Below are 21,241 nucleotides of genomic sequence, written 5' to 3' on the forward strand. Positions count from 1 at the left end.
GGCTGCGGGACTGATATCCTCATTTCCCACTGTCTTCTGTATTTAATTTGTTAAATTGAAGAGGCTACTGCTTGGCGAAACGTCTTCAAAATAAAGGTACCTAGATGAATTAGATGCATGAACAACATGTATGGAAGATGTTACAGAGTCGTATCGTAGCTCCGCATGTACTGAAGGGAGGAACTTCCACTACTTCCACAGTCCCTTCAAGGAAAGTGTCGATGCTGGTAAGGAACTCTCTAATTCCAGCAGGCGAGGCACCACTTCCTTTCCTCAGATAAAACATGATTATCGTTCATTCCCCAAGCGCTGTATGACCCTATTCCCCCAGAATCCTTTTTCATGTGTCCATTGTACTCGCGAGGAAACACTAAAATAGTATGGAATGGAAGTAATGAAAAACTATCAGGTTCGACCCAAGAAAGTGGAGGGGAGAAACAGTTCCCTGGATTAAGGGATCACGTGAAAGACTTGGAAATAATTATGTCCATTGAACTTTCTTTCAAAGAACATAAGAAAAATAACAACAGCCAGGAGGATGACGGGATGGATACTGAGAACTTTCAATGGAGACACTTTTTAAGTCACTAGTGCTCCCTCATTTGGAATACTGCTCAGTGTTGACAGCCCCGATCAAGACAGGAGAAATATCAGAGCTTAAACAATTACAGACATTGTTTACGGCTCATATAGAACCAGTAAACATTTAAATTACTGGGAACACCTTAAAGTCTTAAACTTGTACTCCCTGGAGCGGAGGAGAAAGAGATATACGATAATATATACCTGGAAACTACTCGAGGACCTGGTCTCAAATTTGCACACTGCCATAACATAATGGAACAAGAGATATGGAAGAAAGTGCAAAATATACCCAGTGAAAAGTGGGGATGCGGTGGGGACAATAAGGAAACAATGTCAACATCTGTGGCCCCAGATTATTCAACATCTTACCAGAAGATAGAAACACTGCTGGAACAAGTGTAGAAGCCTTCAAGAGAAAACTGGACAAGCATCTTCACCAGGTGCCAGATCAACCATGCTGTGATGGATATGTGGGGCAGCGGGCCTCCATCAGCAACAGCCTTGTAGACCTGACTAGAACCAGACAAGCCTGACCCATGGCCGGGCTCTGAGAGTAGTAAGACTCTTGAAATTCATCAAAGTTACATTAAAAGTAAAGCTGAGGACCTTCGCCGGACCTTTCTACTACAACTCCTCCACATAAGCTGCCTTTACCAGACTCCCCCAACACAATACCCTTGTAAGCTTTCACATTAATTCCCTGTTATCCAAGGTAAAACTGGTTACTTCAATTCACATGGTAAGTAATTAGATACGACGCTGTTATCTTCATCTATTACTGGGTAAGGTCTGTTAACTGAGAAGTGTGTGTGTGTCTTTCATGAGGTAAAGTACGTTCATGACTGTAGTGAAGCACACTTGCTGTTATACGGAGCCACGATTCTTCCACTAAGTCCGCTCTGTCAAATCATGTAGATCTGTTTATGATTCGATAGATCCAACTTAAGGCGAAACGTCTTCAATAAAGGTTCCATATAACTAAATATTAGTCTCCTTACTGAGGGGCTGTTCTGGTCGAGTACATAGAGTCAAGTCTGGCCCTTTTTCTTCTTAGAGAGTTTACACTGCTGTACAAATCAGAAGAACATGAGCGCCAGGTAAGCTATAAGTGAGCTTGGAAGTTATAAATTGGTTTGGGTCCGGGTCACAGGGGTGATAATCCTTGATATCGACTACAATTAGTCTCAGGCGTTGACACTGGTGCTAAGAAGGTCAATGGAAGGCGGTCCATGGAAGGCAGGTCTGGGAAGGAAGACGTCAGTGCTTCGAACTTTTAATTGCTCATCTGTTCCGTGAATTTTTCTGCCGTTGTTGACAGTAGTTCATATACAAGGATAATTACCAGATTCATGTTCTCCACTTTATGATCTAATGTTTCTAATGTAGCGATTTCAACAGTTCTGTACAACAAAGCAAGTCTCTTACACAAAAGTTCTACTCTGACATTCTCCCTCACATCTGTATACACGGCTATTTGGCATCCATAATTCATATTTCACTGGTTTTGTCTTTTTTTGTGTTGATTGCAGTTTTGTTTAAATCTGATGTATTCTGAGTTTTCCTATGCATTTCTTGAGATTGAGTTTGTCTTTGTGATGTTGTTCACTCTTCATATTCTGTTAATGAATTACTATTTTCCATCACTACTCCCATCTTATCTTTGTTGATCTACACGTTTCTATAATTTGACTAGCTCGTATCTGTATCTATTTCATTTCTCACGTTTTGCATTTCAAGTAAGTTCTCGAAGACTTTGTTCCTTATTAGTGCTATTCAATACATGTTTTATACATGCACAAAGAGAGAGTAATAACTAAGTTAATAATCTGTTTAGCTGTGCTGACTTTGTGACATGTGTCAGCTGTTAGCAACAGCTCTTCATATTTATCAGAAATTCTCGTGATGTTTGTGCCAATTCCAGAGGTGACACACAAACTTTTCTGGAGCTTGTTTATGACACTTGCATATTACAGGCATACCTTCTAATTATATTTTATCAAACAGGTATACTACTACTTGTAATTTAAGATAATTTGACTTCGCGCTAGGATTTTTGGCATCTAGTCCAGTGGTTGGCGACCTTATAAGTGAGAGGACCTGTGACCTCAGGACTGTGACCTCTTGTGTGATGCTCCAGTCTCTCTGATATAATATTCTAGTGTCATTAAACCCACAATTCTATATTCTTTTTTTTTTGTTTCATATACTATTAGTTAATTAATTTTGTAAAACGACTGGGCAATTCTGTTAATGGCTAATGTTGAATTTGACATCTCTGTCGCCAGCAGTTTGAAAAAGATGTTTGTGTTGACACTATGTCACTATCTACCTGGGGGGGTGTTCCAGGGGGCAACGCCCCCTCAGCCCAGTTCTTGATCAGGCCTGTATACAAAATTTTATCGGTTTTCTCCAATAATCCATTTACCTTGTATCAGGTTCCATCTGTTCTCTCCAATGTACATGTAACGGATTGATCTTCTCCAACAATGTATATACCTGATATCGTTGCTCACCAATGTGAATATCCTGTATCGGTGGTCGCCAATATATATTTGTGTGTGTATATATATATATATATATATATATATATATATATATATATATATATATATATATATATATATATATATATATATATATATATACACCTAATATCAATGGTATCCAACAATGTATACACCTTGTACAAGTGCTATCTACCAGTGTACATACCTTGTACCGATGCTCTCCAACACTGGGGTGTACACGTACCTGGAAAATTGTAATACGGTACATTAAAAAATACCCACTTGCAATATAAAGTAATATCTGAAATTACAGCACTCTATTATAAACCTCGCCTCCATTTGCATACCTAATTGTATTCCGCATTTGCATGACACACAGACAGTGTGGTAGGGGGAGGGGGGGGAAGTGGCAGCGGAGAACATCCAATACATGAGGGCCCTCCCCCCCTCTTCCTCCCCCATCACCATCACACCATGAGTCTCTCTCACCCTCAAATATCGCACCCGTACATCTCTCCCGTTATCCATTGCACCGAAGTCCTCTATTCCTTCCCTCCCGTGCTCGTCTCCACTCGCCCAGTAGTCACCACCAAAACACAGCCAGCTTTTGTTCCTATTAAGTGTAACTGTTATAAAGAATAGGGCAGCTGCACACTGTGGTTGTATACGAAGCTAGAAGCTAGTAATGATAATCGTTGAAGCTGAAGAGGTGGGGCGAAGACTTAACCCCGAAGACTCACTCACTCTCACTCTCTCTCGCGTACACACGCGTACACAGGCGCACACGCACGCACACGCACGCACGCACACGCACGCACACGCACACACACGCACACACACACACACACACAGTGGGCACCTGTGACGAGCGGGGTCCCACAGGGGTCGGTCCTAGGACCAGTGCTATTTTTGGTATATGTGAACGACATAACGGAAGGGTTAGACTCAGAAGTGTCCCTGTTTGCAGATGATGTAAAGTTAATGAGGAGAATTAAATCTGATGAGGACCAGGCAGGACTTCAAAGAGACCTGGACAGACTGGACACCTGGTCCAGCAAATGGCTTCTCGAATTTAATCCTGCCAAATGCAAAGTCATGAAGATAGGGGAAGGGCACAGAAGACCACAGACAGAGTATAGGCTAGGTGGCCAAAGACTGCAAACCTCACTCAAGGAGAAAGATCTTGGGGTGAGTATAACACCGAGCATGTCTCCGGAAGCACACATCAATCAGATAACTGCTGCAGCATATGGGCGCCTGGCAAACCTGAGAACAGCATTCCGATACCTTAGTAAGGAATCATTCAAGACACTGTACACCGTGTATGTCAGGCCCATACTGGAGTATGCAGCACCTGTTTGGAACCCGCACTTGATAAAGCACGTCAAGAAACTAGAGAAAGTACAAAGGTTTGCGACAAGGTTAGTTCCAGAGCTAAGGGGAATGTCCTATGAAGAAAGATTAAGGGAAATCGGCCTGACCACAAAGGAGGACAGGAGGGTCAGGGGAGACATGATAACGACATATAAAATACTGCGTGGAATAGACAAGGTGGACAAAGACAGGATGTTCCAGGGAGGGGACACAGAAACAAGAGGCCACAATTGGAAGTTGAAGACACAAATGAGTCAGAGATAGTAGGAAGTATTTCTTCAGTCATAGAGTTGTAAGGCAGTGGAATAGCCTAGAAAATGACGTAGTGGAGGCAGGAACCATACACAGTTTTAAGACGAGGTTTGATAAAGCTCATGGAGCGGGGAGAGAGAGGGCCTAGTAGCAACCGGTGAAGAGGCGGGGCCAGGAGCTAGGACTCGACCCCTGCAACCACAAATAGGTGAGTACAAATAGGTGAGTACACACACACACAAAATGGTAACTAACACACACACAGTGGTTGGTACCATAGTGGAAGCAGCAAGAAAAGCCAATATGGCAAAATCGAAGCTACTCATCATGAGTTCTGAGAGTTTTTCTACTCCCGGAGCACGGCCACAGGCCAGGCTAGTCTGGTGCTTGCCTGGTCAACAAAGGCTGTTGCTGTTGGTGGTCGAATTACCCTTATATCTATCACAGCCTTGTTACTCTGTCACTTGGTGAATGTAAATAGACAGAGAACTGAGACCAACATGAGTAGACAGGAAACGTGGCGGGTTAAGATGGAGGTGGGCATGGAAAACAGTGTCAGCATGGCAAGAACACAACAAAGGATGGAATCTACTATATATAAGCGCATTTAAATAGGTGAAATTGTATGCGAGAGGCCCCTGAATACTAGCGACCATATAACATATTAGATTCTGAATACCATGTGGCAGTAAACATTGAGGTTCGAATAGTAGGTAGGGAACGGAAGCAGCCAAATTTTAAAACAAGAAACTTTGAAGGGATGAGAGAAATCCTGAATGCATTGGGAAATGTAACTGGAAGGAAATTCGGCAAATGAGTTGGAGCACTTAGCTAAAAACTGTTGAGAAACAGAGAAGAATATCATACCTAAAAAATAGAATGGTAAAAACATAAGAGAGCCTATGACTTAACCAAAGGTGCAGAGAGAGAGAGAGAGAGAGAGAGGGGATTGCATTAGCATGAGAAACTACAGAAAGCAATGAACCGAAGAAAGCATAAGCGCCAGAAACGAATAGGCAAGGGTGAGAAGGAAAGCCGAGCAACAATTTGAGAATGACACAGCAGCAAAAGCCAAATCTGAAGCAAAACTATTTCACAGTCACGTTTGAAGAAGGAAAACGGTAAAAGACCAGAAGCGGGACTCGACAAATTGTCAAAAACTAGTTAAAATATGAAAACAGCAGTTGACACAGATCTGAAAGTAAGTGAATGTATTCCAAATATTTCCGAAAACAGACAGAGAAAGCACCAAAGACCTGTATTAATGACATGCAGATCATTTAAGGTAATGAACAAGACAATCGGAAGTGACGGAGTACTTGGAGAACAATGGTTTTATAAACAACAGCCAGCGCTGGTTTAAGACACATCAGATATTGCCTCACAAACCTGGCTGAGTTGTATAACAACACGATACCTGCCAATATAACTGGGTACATGCACTCATGTCTTCCTTGCCAAAGTTAACTCGTTCAAACCTACAGCGTTAACGCGTAATTTTTTTTTACATAATTTCTGTTGAATATTAATAATGTTAAATATTCTATAATTTTTTTTTCATGCAGATATCTAGATAAGTACAAATAGGAAGTACATCTGTCTCGCGCTCAGCAGACGGAGGATCAAGCCTCTACCATGTCTTGCGCTGAATGACCCACATGGATTTAGCGCTTAATATTAATTACATAAGATATGTATTTATGACAACAGAAGTGAGACAGGAGACGGCAGGATGGGTGGACTGTATATCCTTTTTCTGCAAGCAAGCATTTGGTGCAGTACCTAACAAGACTGGTCAAAAACTTGAGGAACACGCACGAATGACAAGGAAATACACTACAGTGAATCAAATAATTTAAGAAGAGATATCAAAATGGCAAAGTGAGGTTCCGCAAGGATCAGCAATAAACCCAGTATTGTTTCTGGTATATATATATAAATGACGAATCATAAAAAAAACAGTCGGATGTATCCCTGTTTGTAGATGAAGTAAATTTAATAAGAATATAAAAACGAAGACATTGAAAGGCTAGAAACGGATCTGAACAAATTGCAAGACTGATCAGACAAGTGGCTGCCTAAATTTAACTACAGCAAACGCAAGGTTATGAAAATTGGGGAAGGGAAAAGACAACCGGAAATTTAATACAGACACAGAGGACAGAGGCTGCAATCCTCAAAGACTTGAGAGTAAGTACAGTGCCGAGCCTATTACCAGAGGCACACATGAACCCAAGAACTTCTGCAGCGTATACTCGTTTCATAAATCTAAAAGTGGCTTTGAATATCAACAAAGAAACACTCACGGCTTGATATAAGACATGTTAGAACTACCTTCTAGTAGTGCAGAGGTAGAATGTTAACCGTAGAAAAAAACTAGTCTCAACGCTAAGGGTAATAAAGTATGAGAAGCTAAAGGAATGAAGACATGATAATGACATACAAAGGAATGATGACATACAAAGGAATGATGACATACAAAGGAATGATGACATACAAAGGAATGAAGACATAATGACATACAAAAGAATGAAGACATGATATTGACATAAAAAATACTGTGAAGACTTTATATGGTGGACAGTAACAAAGTGATCTAGAGACGGGGACTGAGTACAAGAGGACACATTTGGAAGGTAAATACATGGATGAGACATGAGGATGTCAGTATTTCTTCAGTATCCCTGTGGTGTGGAAGTGGAATCATCTCGAAGTGGTGAAGGCAGGCTCCATGCATAGCCTTAAGAGTAGGTACAATGGGGCCCTTAAGGCTAAAAGGGAGTAAATCAGGCAAGCGCACGTTGACAGGTAGGGCCAGGAGCTAGGACTCGACCCTTGCTACATACAGGCGAGGGCATTTATCATGCAAAATAAAAACAGTATGTGGATATTTGACAACAATAGTGATTAGCAGAAGAGAAACTCGCCTCTTCCATTTTCTTTATCGTCATTAATCCTGGTATTTTAACATGGTTTAAATAAATATAAAATATAATGGAGGTGAATTTTCACATATCCCGTTTCCAGACTGCCCCATTAACTCTGGCTCTGGATGTGTGTCCCATTCTCTTTACCCATCCCAGTGGTAAGTCACGCCGTGTGCCACCCATTAAGTATATTATTTTGACTACCGCCCAAAGGAGGGGTTTAGGGTTACTATCACTCATAGTTTGGGCATGGTGGGACTACCGCCCACAGATTGGATATGGGATGGCTACTGTTGATGGTATGGGATACCTAACGCTCACAGGATATATATGGGGTACATAATAAATTAATCAAATTACCGCATACCATTCCATTGCGTCAAATCACAATATTCATAAGAAAGAAGGTATTACAGTGGGCACAAGTGACGGGTGGGGTCCTCGTAGCATCCGTGCTTCTACCCCTGCTGTTTCTAATAACGTAAGTGATCTGCCACAGGTAAATGATGTATATGATTCACTGTTTGCATTAATCAGTAATCAAAGATCACGACAGCCAGGAAGATGACGGGGTGGATACTGAGAACTTTCAAAACAAGGGAAATAATGCTGATGGTGACACTCTTCAAATCACTAGTGCTCCCTCATTTAGAACATTGCTCAGTGCTGATGGCCCCGTTCAAAGCAGGAGCTGGAACAAATGCAGAGATCGTTACGGCTCACATTGAGCCAGTAAAGCACCTAAATTACTGGGAACGCCTTCAAGTCTTGAACAGGTACTCACTGGAGCGGAGGAGGGATACATGATAATATATACCTGGAAAGTACTCGAGGGCCTGGTTCCAAATCTGCACACTGCCATAACATACTGGAGTGAGAGATATGGGAGGAAGTGTAAAATAAACCCAGTGAGGAGCAGGGGTGCGGTGGGGACAATAAGGAAACACTGTATCAACATCCGGTCTCCCAGACTATTCAACAATTACCAGAAATCAGAAACACGGCTGGAACAAGTGCAGAAGCTTTCAAGAGGAAACTGGACAAGTATCTTCACCAGGTGCCAGATCAACCAGGCTGTGGTGGAACTGTGGGGCAGCGGGCTTCCAGCAAGAACAGCCTGGTTAATCAGGCAAGCACCAGACGAGCCTGTCCATGGCTGGGCTCCGAGAGTAGTGAAACTCGAAAATCCTCGAAAGTATATCAAAGGTAAGAAAACCTACATTGGACGAAAACCGCTGTCCATCGCGTGTCTTCAACATCAACTCCCCCTAAAATGGCTATCAACAAATAAAACAAATTTTAGAGGTACATCAAGCTGTGCTCCCATTAACCATTTTGGAGTCTGGTTCCTAGGCTTCTGTATATCCGTATGCTCTTGCACTACCTTCTACACGATGGATATGGGATGCACAATAATCTAGCCGTCTTGGCGGTAAAACCTGATCAACTATCCATCAGTCGTGTACAGCTTCCAAATCGTGTGAATTAGAGTAGAATGAGTTAAACCAAAAGAATGGATGGTTTGAAGGGCTTGACATCGACAGGTATGGTGACAATGTTTTGCTCTAAGTACAGCGAAACGTTGCCCATGTGAAGGCTTGTTCTCCATACTAATTTGTCTTCCCACAAACGAAGTAACGTTCTGATGAGGTGATATAGAAGTTGTAGTAAAAAAATGGCCTCAGACCCTAAGAATACAATTCCTCATTCCCCTTGTTCCTTTCTAATTCCTCCTTTCTAGTTCCTCCTTCCTTTCCCTTTGCTCCTTCGTTTCCAATTCCTCCTTCCTCCTTTCCAATTCCTCCTCCTCCTCCTTCCTTTTCCATTGCTCCTTTCCAACTCCTCCTTCCCCTTCTCCAAGATAAATAAAGAAAAATCCATCACTCCCGGCGCAGCTGCGTTAAGTACTTACATCAACAGTAATGTAGCTCATCAAATATTGTAACAACAATAATCATGCAGTAACATCAAAAATAATGTAACATCAACAGCAATAATGTAACACCATGAATAATGTAACAGACGCCGGCTTGGGTAAAGGAGAGAAGACAAAATCGGATAAAAACAAACTTTAGATAATAGAAAAAATATAACTTTTTCTCAGTCCTTCCCTAGCTCATCTTTCATATATTATATATATAATCTCTCGATTTATCGCTTTATCTCTCTTCAACAAAGATTGCGAGACAAACACACTGACTGCCGCCTCAAGGTTGAAATTAGCAATGGACACAGTAAAGTTGCAGGGAATGGTTAAATTAAGGACCCAGCAAGTCTTGCTATATAGCGGGAGCCTAAATTGCACGCTGATACTCATCAGTACGGAGCTGAGAGAGAGAGAGAGAGAGAGAGAGAGAGAGAGAGAAAGAAATACGAAGCAAGGCACATTTTACAAGTATTTGGTGATATAAAATAAACAACGAGAGCAATCTTACAGCGGTATAAACTTTGTTGTTATTGGTGAAGATCCAACTTTAAAATCTCTTATGTAACTGGAATTCACAATCATCTGAATAATTATTTTCACGAGAAATGGAAACAATCTTCAAAATTTAAAATCAGACCTTCGAAACTAATATTTTCTTCATGTCTTTGATTATCTGAGACACGACATGTTTCTTTAAAGGGAGAATATATTTTTTCAGAGATGTAATACAACATTTATAGAAACATTCACGTTACCCAGAGATTTGAATACATTTCTGTATGGCAAAAATGCATTAAGAATATATTTTAAGAGATGCGAATAAACTCGCATGAGAGACTAATATAACCCCGAGAGACACGAATAGTTATTTATACGAATATATTCTTAAGAGAGGAATACAGTCTTGTTCCTATGATATATATTCCTGACACGTTTATGTATTTTTGTAAGTGTTAAATACGCATATTAAATACGCGAGAATACACACCTTTGGGGTTCGAATATATTTGTGGGAAAAATACTCAATTTACGCGTCACGGAATAAACGAACCAATAATTCTGAACTAAATATACTGGGAGCGGTCGAAATCTGGGAAATGACCGAGGCATTTCCCTCAAAGGAAAGGCACTGGGATGTTACGAAGTATTTCTTCTAGTCTCAGAGTGGGATGCGAGAGGCAGACTTCATGCAAAGTTACAAGAACAGTTACGCTGCGGCTCATGTGGATAGACTTTCCTCCCAGTAGCTTTGGTAGTACCCAGATGTGACATCTGGCAAGTACCACGCCTCTCCTCCCTTTCCATTCCCTCCTCCACCTCTCCCCATCTCTCAGTAGATGAGCTTGCAATGTTGGGTAAATTTACCCATGCAAAGGAGCGCCCAGCGCTCGCAATTAGGCCAAAACGAACTCATATGCATCGCGTTCACGTGCAACTGAACTCGAATGGCGTCAAGTGAAGTGATAAATTAACCTGAAGAAGCGGGCCAATTAAGTGAAAAATTAACTCTGCGACTGGCGGGGAGCCGGAGCAAAGAGGAGCCAAGATCAAGAAGACTGAAGAGTCCGCACATGTCCTCACGATACACACGTATCATCGCAGAAATTGCGATACTTTTATATACAAGATTTCTTTGTTCAGACTGATATGTAACATTAGCAAGGTGAAAAATATACTGTGAATCGCAATTACGAAAATAACAGTAAAACAACTGCGGACTCTTGACTATAAAGTTTGACTTTCTTCATATGTTGACTGCACACACCCGTTTCTTCGTTTTCTTAATAATTTATAATAATGATTAACACTACTATTCTTATTCTTGTTATTATTAATACAGTGCCTGGGGAATGGATGGTACTCAGGTTTGATCCAAAATGAAAGTAGCTCCAGTTCCATGTATGACCATCACAAGCAGCATTATGTCACCCCTGTTGAAGGGTAAGTCTCCAGTAAGTGGTTTCTGGAAAGCTTGAACCAGTTAAGACTCAGTGACATCTTACCAGCGATATACTTGACACGGGTTTTGAGAGTTCTTTTACCCTCGCAGTCCAGCCTGAGGCCACACTTTCTTGTTCACCACTTGGCAAACAGACTGTTGGAAAAGTTTAACCACTGGCCAGGCTGTGGAAGTCACCACCAAAATTCTGGGAGGCCTGGTCGTGGACCGGGCCGCGGGGACGTTGATCCCCGGAATGCCCTCCAGGTAGACTCCAGGTAGACAATAATGGATCAACTAACTCCCAGCGCTCTCGTGATGTACACGTCAACATTCACTCTAGGTGAGGACACTCGTACGGATCATACTGCGCCTGGGCAATGGAAGGCAATCAGGTTTGATTCGAGGAGGAGGAAGCTACGTCCATTTCATTGCATAAACAGCATAAAAGCTTTCCTTCCTTTCTTGCAGAATTTGTGCTATCGGAGATGCTCAACATATCATAAAGCGAGTTTCACTGCTTCGAACAATTAGTGCCTTCAAGGTGTGTCTTGATGCTGATGAAGACTTGTTGATCTGAAAACTGAAGCTACCTGTGATATACCTGTGACTAGTTTCGAGTGTTTTTCCAACGCTCGCACCCCGGTCTGGGACCAGGCTTTTGTTTTGATTGCCTATTCTCACAAATAACCCGCACATAGGAGCTTACGGCGACGTTTCGGTCCGACTTGGACCATTTACAAAGTCACACTTAGGAAAACGAGAGAGGGAGGGGTATATATAGGCAGGAGGTGGTAGTGGTAGTAGTGGAGGTAGAAGGTAGTAGTGGGGAAGGTAGTATAGAGGAGGAGGAGCCAGTCAAATACTGAGAAAGAGGAGCACTGCAAGGGAGCTAGGTGCCCACAGAGGGTAAGAGCAAGAACACAGAGGGGGGGAAGAATGCATAAAAAATGAAGGGACAAATACCCAAGGCAGAAGAACGACAACCCAAAGGAGAAAAAGGAAAGAGGAAAGGGGAAGTGGGAGAAGAAGAAAAAGGAATCAGGTTAAGTCACGGGTGTTCTGAAGTTTGGAGCATTTTGCAATGTAGTGGGAAAAGAAGGCATCTACAGAGACGAAGCCACGACTAAGATTTATACAAGGAAGGTTGTGTATTAGGGAGGATTCAATCAGACGGGGACTGTTGACGTTGGAAGTAGGGAAGACAATTTTAGCAGAAGACCAGTCAATAGGATGACTGTGATCTCTAATGTGACAGAAAAAAGCGTTGCTAATGTCGGCAAGCCTAACAGTACCTTTGTGCTAAGTCTGTCAGAAAGAGATCGGCCAGTTTCTCCAAAGTATTGCCTATTTAACCAGTCTGTTGCTGTTGACGGCCGGCTCACCCATATCTTCCTTACAGCAATACTCATTATATCCATCACAGTCATATTGATCTGGCACTTGGAGAAGGTAGTGATCAAGTTTCCTCTTGATGACTTCCACACTTGTTCCACAAAAATTTCAGACATCTGCAGGTGGCAGATTGAAGAGTCATGGATCACGAGTGCTGACGCAGCGTCCTCTTACGGTGCCCACTTCGCCAAGTCTCTCAGATAAAATTATCCAAATGTTGTGCATGTATCTTACTCATCAAGTTTTACATATCTTTAGTCTATTTATACATTCCAAGTACTTTGAGGAGTTTCCAGTAGCTTAAATGAGAAGAGAATAAACCATACCAAGGGCGGGGATAGAACCCGGGATCAGAGAGTCTCAAAACTCCAGACCGTCGCGTTAGCCACTGGACCAGCTAGCCACAATAAGATTCGTCCAACTAGGTATATTTCTACATCATAGGAAGGTTAGCATAGGCACCACTGTGACCACAAATGCAAGTTTTTACAGACGAATCTCCAGCTAGCGTGGCCGTGACGAACTCTAGCTCAAGTCCCCTCAAAGCCGTTAACATGACTCACGAAATCGTAATGACACGATTTCGTGAGTCAAGAGAACAATATTCTAGACGCGAGAGCACAAGTGACTGGAGTAGTACCATTATTGACGTTATTTCTCTTGTTTCGCAAGTTCCCATTACCCTCTCAGTTATTTTTTTCTGTCCTATGAGGCATCTGCTTCACTGAGGTCTGTAAATATATCTGGCAATATTATTCACAAGTCTTATCAGTTTCTTACATTTTACGCGCGTTCTGTCATATTCTGTGCCTCTGAATTCTTTATCCTTCTTAAATTTAGGCAACAGTAATTTTTAAGTTGTGTATATCATGGTTTTACATAAAACATTAAGTTAGCGTCTCACACCCTTTCGAATGCTTTTTAAGAGTAGCGCTAGTGATACTGTTGTGTGATTTTCAGCCATTGCTATTCTGCCTCATCTGAGAAGAGGGACTACGTCCGCATTTCATAAGAACTCTCGAATATCATTTCAGTCTAAGCTGCTCATAAAGAGAACACTGAGTGCTTGTGTTAAGGTATTCTACATTTCTTTACAAATGGCGAATTCTAGGAATCAGGCCCAAGAGCTGAGTGCATGGGCATATGTATTTTTTTTTCCAAGGGTGAAAGCTGTGTTAATGCCAGATATATATAATTTTTATGTTGGACAGAAGTAGTGAAGAAGTGAACTCAGTCGAGGAGAAAGACCGGAAGAGGATTTTGACTGATTTTGCAAATGTGAAAAAAACATTTACGATTTTTCCAAATATCCTCAATGACTTTTTGTCTCTTTTAGGTTTCTTCTGTCGAAATGTTTCAGTTTATGATTTACATCGGCAATTTCTCGGTGAACGTTTTTTTTCCTTAATGTGATATTTGGGTTTCATTGAACAGCTTATCAAACTTCATGTTTGTAACATCTACGTTCCCTTTATGTTTTATCTTCTTTAACTTTCTCAGCGGAGTCTATTTTAAAAAGACCTTGTAAGCTTCTCTATTTAACTTTTTGGAGACTATCCTCGATCGAGACAGAGGTTCCATCCTACATGGGTTCTTCCAGTGCATCTGAAATTAAACTGTTTCAAGAAGTTTCAACGTCAGTGACCCATCACTGAAATAAATTTTTTTTTTCCGCGACTTCCATAATATATATAAGGAGCCAGTAACTGTGTCATCAACCTCCCGAAGGATCAGCTGCAGCGACTTCCACCGCGGAACGATCACAATCATCTTGGGTTGCATTATGCATCGCGGAATAAGGTTCCAAGCTCCTGTCTGAAAAAAGTTTTTATGCTCAGTTCTCAATTAAGTTGTCTGCATGGGAAGAAACTGTAAACCATCTACAATATCGTTGCAAAAACTTTACCTCTAGTCTTGGTTCTGAGCACCTGCTTAGCACTGGGGTCCACCACATAACATGAAGACTTCTGGCTCACGAGAAAGTGAATATTACCAGAGCCACGGCGAAGAAATTTGTCAATGATTCCTGTTACTTGAACGAAAAACTGGTTCCCCCTCGTCGTTTTTGACGGCTTGGTGCCTGAAGCACAAGAAATAGTGAAAAGAATGAATAAATACTTCGAGGAATATCATGATTCCCTCGAGAGAGAAGTTGTCGACCTGAATACCACCAATAACGGGACTATTTTCTCCAGTTTTAGTGGTCCTTCAAATGACTTCTTTACCATCCTTGACTTGGATCAGAGCTTTATGGAGAAGGATCTTCCAGATCAACTTTTTTAACCTATCACTCCTGGAGAGTCAGGCAAGGAGTCCGACACGCCAGGGGCTTGGTGAACGACTTGGCGGAGAGAGGCACGAAAAAAATACCCTTTCATAAGTCATTAGCAATCACCGTGGTACTTGATCTGAGGAAGAGCTCACTGCTCAAGAGTCACTATCTTTGATTATCCAACAATTTATACATATTCAATATCCATACTATAATTGTTTCATATTCAAAACAGTTAATGATGGTGATTTTAATGCCATTTTAAGCGTCATTTTTTCTTAACTATATGCTAGGTAAGATACGTCAGGAAACAGGACAACAGGAACTGCGTATACCAGAGCCAATTGTTTTCAGCTAAGATTAGAACATAATTTTCACCTAATTATTTCTTTGCAGCATGACATTTATATGACGTGCACCGTAGAAAAAAAATAAAATTCCATAGATTTGGTAGGAGAGAGCACGACAGATGTGGTTGGAGGCGACAACAGATCTGGTAGGAGGCAGATAGATCCTCCAGGAAGCAGCAAGATTCCTGTAATAGGCAGTGATATAGACCTTGTAGTTTGCAGTGATATAGACCTTGTAGTCTGCAGTGATATAGACTTGGTAGGAGCGAGACAGCAATAAATCCTACAGGATTCAGACAGATCCTGTAGGAGGCAGAGCAATAGATCCTGTGGGAGGGAACCTGATATACTTCAGAAGGCAGCGCGACAGATCCTGCAGCAGGCAACGCGACAGATCCTGTAGGAAGCAACGCGACAGATCCTTCAGGAAGCAACGCGACAGATCCTTCAGGAGGCAACGCGACAGATCTTGTAGGAGGCAGAGCAATAGATCCTGTAGGAGGGAAGCTGATATACTTTAGGAGGCAGCGCGACAGATGCTGCAGCAGGCAACGCGACATATCCGGTAGGATGCAACACAGCAGATATTTCAGGAAGACGACAGATCCTTCAGGAAGCAACGCGACAGATCCTTCAGGAAGCAACCCGACAGATCCTTCAGGAGGCAACGCGACAGATTCTGTCGGATACATCTAGCTTAAAAAAATAGCTCTGGAAAAGTTGCTGGAGAATAAGACTTGTTAAGTCTATAAAGTTGGTGGAATGATAATGGAAGTGTGTGTGAGTGTGGCAGCTGGCGGCGCCCAACGCCAGACAACTTATTACCTATATATATTAAAAAGTTTTAGCACGATGAGAGCCGCCCTCAGGGTTGGAGTCTTGAACTGAGGCGATTTGGAGCTAGCGCCGTCAAGTGAAGAAACGGAAATGAAGGCGCTCATGCTGCCTCCTCCGCGTGCGCGAAGAGGCAGCGCGAGGCAACGCGGAGGCTTCCCACCCTGGAGACCAGGTAGAGAGGTCTCCAGCACTTGCTCTGAATCTTCATGAAGCGCTCTATATATAACTCGGTTAATAATGGCAACACCGATGCACGGCTGGAGGAACACGCATTGAGTGAGGAAGTCAAGGGGTCACAGGGGGATGAGCTAAGAACGGACATGTGAGGTGCTAAACAAGGACAAACGGATGAGCTAAGAACGTACATGTGAGGTGCTAAACAAGGACAATGGCTCATAAATGTTAGAACTAAGACTGGACGAATGAAGTACTAAACAAAGACAAAGAATACCACAGAGAACCAGAAAGGACTAATAGGATACGAATATAGAACAAACGCTATAGGAAGAACTAAGAATGGAAGAATGGGGTACTAAACAAGGACAAAATAAATATGAAGTTATTATTTTTATACCCACAATGGGTGAATATAAGGAAGCAAGTAGTCAAGGGAACATGCAAATGTAATAATGTTGGTAACAGCTTGACAAAGCTCCTGAAGAGCGAAACGTTACCACAACAAAAATGTCACATTAGATGCACACATGTCCTTTTACCTAACATATTCAAAATGGGAAATGAAGTCAACAGACATATGCTAAGAGTTATCATGGTCGAAAAAAATAAATATGGAAAGCAGAGTTAGAGCGAAAAAGAGGAAGAAGTGACATATGTAAAAGAAATAACCAGGATTATGGGGAAATGAGAGTTGGGACTGGAAGAAAATAAAATAGAGAAAGAAGGAACAATAAGGAAGTAAAAATGGAACTTTTTACCCTTCCTTTCACATACCTCTGAGGGGTTTTAAGAGTTTTCCTACTCCCGCTGCCCAGCACTGGACCAGGCTCGTCTGGTGCTTGCGTGATCAACCAGGCTCTTGCAGCTTGTGGTCGGCTGGGCGATGTACGACTCTGAAGGAAGACCATGCAACCAAATTTTGATGCTGATTCCCTTTATGGGGAAGATGCCTCGATGCTTGTGAAGTGCTCTTGATCCAAGGAATTTTAAATCAAAACTGGGCATTCTTATCAAGACTGGTGGGCTGATTACACAGACACCAGGACGAGAGGCTGTGAAGCCGTGTCCAACGTTGAAATTTGAACGTATGTTACTGGTGGTGCGAGAATACGTTAATGGCTCATGTCATTTTTTGAGCCCAGCTGTTCCAAGTCAAAACCAGATAACCACTTCTTTGGAAGGCCACACCACACCAGACAGGTTATTATACCACCTTTATATTCATCAAAATATGGACATAGAGCTGGATACATCCACTATATTTAGTATGAATCATCATCTGTGTCTCTGACAAACTAGTCTTTGTAACCAAGACTAAGCTTTTCTAATACAACATACATCATTCGGTTCACATTCCAAGTTGCTGCATAAACGTAGTCACCTACGATCATTTTATCAGTGTGTGATAAATCCACTCAGGCTTCTAGCTGCCTTCCTATAACATCAGTTTCATTACTCGTAATATTTTTCCTAATGCTAGACAAAGACGTATTAAAATTATATTCGTTTGCCTAGTGACAACAATCCTCGATACTGTATAATGAAGCAAACATTACTTTGCTTGTACTGAACGACATGAGGGAACGAGAGGGAGGGGAAGAGAGGAAGAGGGAGGGGAAGAGAGGGAGAGGGAAGGAAGAGACAGGAAAGGGAGAAAGAAGATGGGGAAGAAAGAGGAGGAGAACGTGGTGGGGAAGAAAGGGGAGGAGAAGGGGTGAGGAAGGGAAGAGAGAGTATTATGATGTCAACGAGATAAAGTCAGTTGATCAAATGAAAATGCTGGCCCACAGATGGCTCCAACTTCATTCTGTTCCCTGCTTGTATGTCTCATAACAATAAAAATGCTTTCAAATGAGCTGATGTATGTAACAGCTCTTAGCTTGTCAATAAAGCTAGGGATCCTTAACCTAACCTTGTCAAAGAGAGAGGAGGAAAATAAGAGAGAACTGAGCAAAAAGTCGATACCAAGCCAAAAATCGCTGGGACAATTTATTTATACTTTGGCGTGTATGCGCATGGCAGTACTGTGGAGGTGGGAAAGTACTGGCTGGTGCCTGGCTGTGATGACAACCACTAGCATTACCCAGGCAGCTGGCAGCTGGTGCCTGGCTGTGATGACAACCACTAGCATTACCCAGGCAGCTGGCAGCTGGTGCCTGGCTGTGATGACAACCACTAGCATTACCCAGGCAGCTGGTGCCTGGCTGTGATGACAACCACTAGCATTACCCAGGTAGCTGGTGCCTGGCTGTGATGACAACCACTAACATTACCCAGGCAGCTGGTGCCTGGCTGTGATGACAACCACTAGCATTACCCAGGCAGCTGGCAGCTGGTGCCTGGCTGTGATGACAACCACTAACATTACCCAGGCAGCTGGTGCCTGGCTGTGATGACAACCACTAGCATTACCCAGGTAGCTGGTGCCTGGCTGTGATGACAACCACTAGCATTACCCAGGTAGATGACAACCACTAACATTACCCAGGTAGCTGGTGCCTGGCTGTGATGACAACCACTAGCATTACCCAGGCAGCTGGTGCCTGGCTGTGATGGTAGCTGGTGCCTGGCTGTGATGACAACCACTAGCATTACCCAGGCAGCTGGTGCCTGACTGTGATGACAATCACTAGCATTACCCAGGCAGCTGGTGCCTGGCTGTGATGACAACCACTAGCATTACCCAGGTAGCTGGTGCCTGGCTGTCATGACAACCACTAGCATTACCCAGGCAGCTGGTGCCTGGCTGTGATGACAACCACTAGCATTACCCAGGTAGCTGGTGCCTGGCTGTGATGACAACCACTAGCATTACCCAGGCAGCTGGTGCCTGGCTGTGATGACAACCACTAGCATTACCCAGGCAGCTGGCAGCTGGTGCCTGGCTGTGATGACAACCACTAGCATTACCCAGGTAGCTGGTGCCTGGCTGTGATGACAACCACTAGCATTACCCAGGTAGCTGGTGCCTGGCTGTGATGACAACCACTAGCATTACCCAGGCAGCTGGTGCCTGGCTGTGATGACAACCACTAGCATTACCCAGGCAGCTGGTGCCTGGCTGTGATGACAACCACTAGCATTACCCAGGCAGCTGGTGCCTGGCTGTGATGACAACCACTAGCATTACCCAGGCAGCTGGTGCCTGGCTGTGATGACAACCACTAGCATTACCCAGGCAGCTGGTGCCTGGCTGTGATGACAACCACTAGCATTACCCAGGCAGCTGGTGCCTGGCTGTGATGACAACCACTAGCATTACCCAGGCAGCTGGTGCCTGGCTGTGATGACAACCACTAGCATTACCCAGGCAGCTGGTGCCTGGCTGTGATGACAACCACTAGCATTACCCAGGCAGCTGGTGCCTGGCTGTGATGACAACCACTAGCATTACCCAGGCAGCTGGTGCCTGGCTGTGATGACAACCACTAGCATTACCCAGGTAGCTGGTGCTTGGCTGTGATGACAACCACTAGCATTACCCAGGTAGCTGGTGCCTGGCTGTGATGACAACCACTAACATTACCCAGGTAGCTGGTGCCTGGCTGTGATGACAACCACTAGCATTACCCAGGCAGCTGGTGCCTGGCTGTGATGACAACCTCTAGCATTACCCAGGTAGCTGGTGCCTGGCTGTGATGACAACCACTAGCATTACCCAGGCAGCTGGTGCCTGACTGTGATGACAATCACTAGCATTACCCAGGCAGCTGGTGCCTGGCTGTGATGACAACCACTAGCATTACCCAGGTAGCTGGTGCCTGGCTGTGATGACAACCACTAGCATTACCCAGGCAGCTGGTGCCTGGCTGTGATGACAACCACTAGCATTACCCAGGTAGCTGGTGCCTGGCTGTGATGACAACCACTAGCATTACCCAGGTAGCTGGTGCCTGGCTGTGATGACAACCACTAGCATTACCCAGGCAGCTGGCAGCTGGTGCCTGGCTGTGATGACAACCACTAGCATTACCCAGGTAGCTGGTGCCTGGCTGTGATGACAACCACTAGCATTACCCAGGCAGCTGGTGCCTGGCTGTGATGACAACCACTAGCATTACCCAGGCAGCTGGTGCCTGGCTGTGATGACAACCACTAGCATTACCCAGGCAGCTGGTGCCTGGCTGTGATGACAACCACTAGCATTACCCAGGCAGCTGGTGCCTGGCTGTGATGACAACCACTAGCATTACCCAGGCAGCTGGTGCCTGGCTGTGATGACAACCACTAGCATTACCCAGGCAGCTGGTGCCTGGCTGTGATGACAACCACTAGCATTACCCAGGCAGCTGGTGCCTGGCTGTGATGACAACCACTAGCATTACCCAGGCAGCTGGTGCCTGGCTGTGATGACAACCACTAGCATTACCCAGGCAGCTGGTGCCTGGCTGTGATGACAACCACTAGCATTACCCAGGCAGCTGGTGCCTGGCTGTGATGACAACCACTAGCATTACCCAGGCAGCTGGTGCTTGGCTTTGATGACAACCACTAGCATTACCCAGGCAGCTGGCAGCTGGTGCCTGGCTGTGATGACAACCACTAACATTACCCAGGCAGCTGGTGCCTGGCTGTGATGACAACCACTAACATTACCCAGGCAGCTGGTGCCTGGCTGTGATGACAACCACTAGCATTACCCAGGCAGCTGGTGCCTGGCTGTGATGACAACCACTAGCATTACCCAGGCAGCTGGTGC

This window comes from Cherax quadricarinatus, chromosome 33 (genome assembly GCF_038502225.1).
Source record: "Cherax quadricarinatus isolate ZL_2023a chromosome 33, ASM3850222v1, whole genome shotgun sequence".
In the NCBI taxonomy this organism is placed as follows: domain Eukaryota; kingdom Metazoa; phylum Arthropoda; class Malacostraca; order Decapoda; family Parastacidae; genus Cherax; species Cherax quadricarinatus.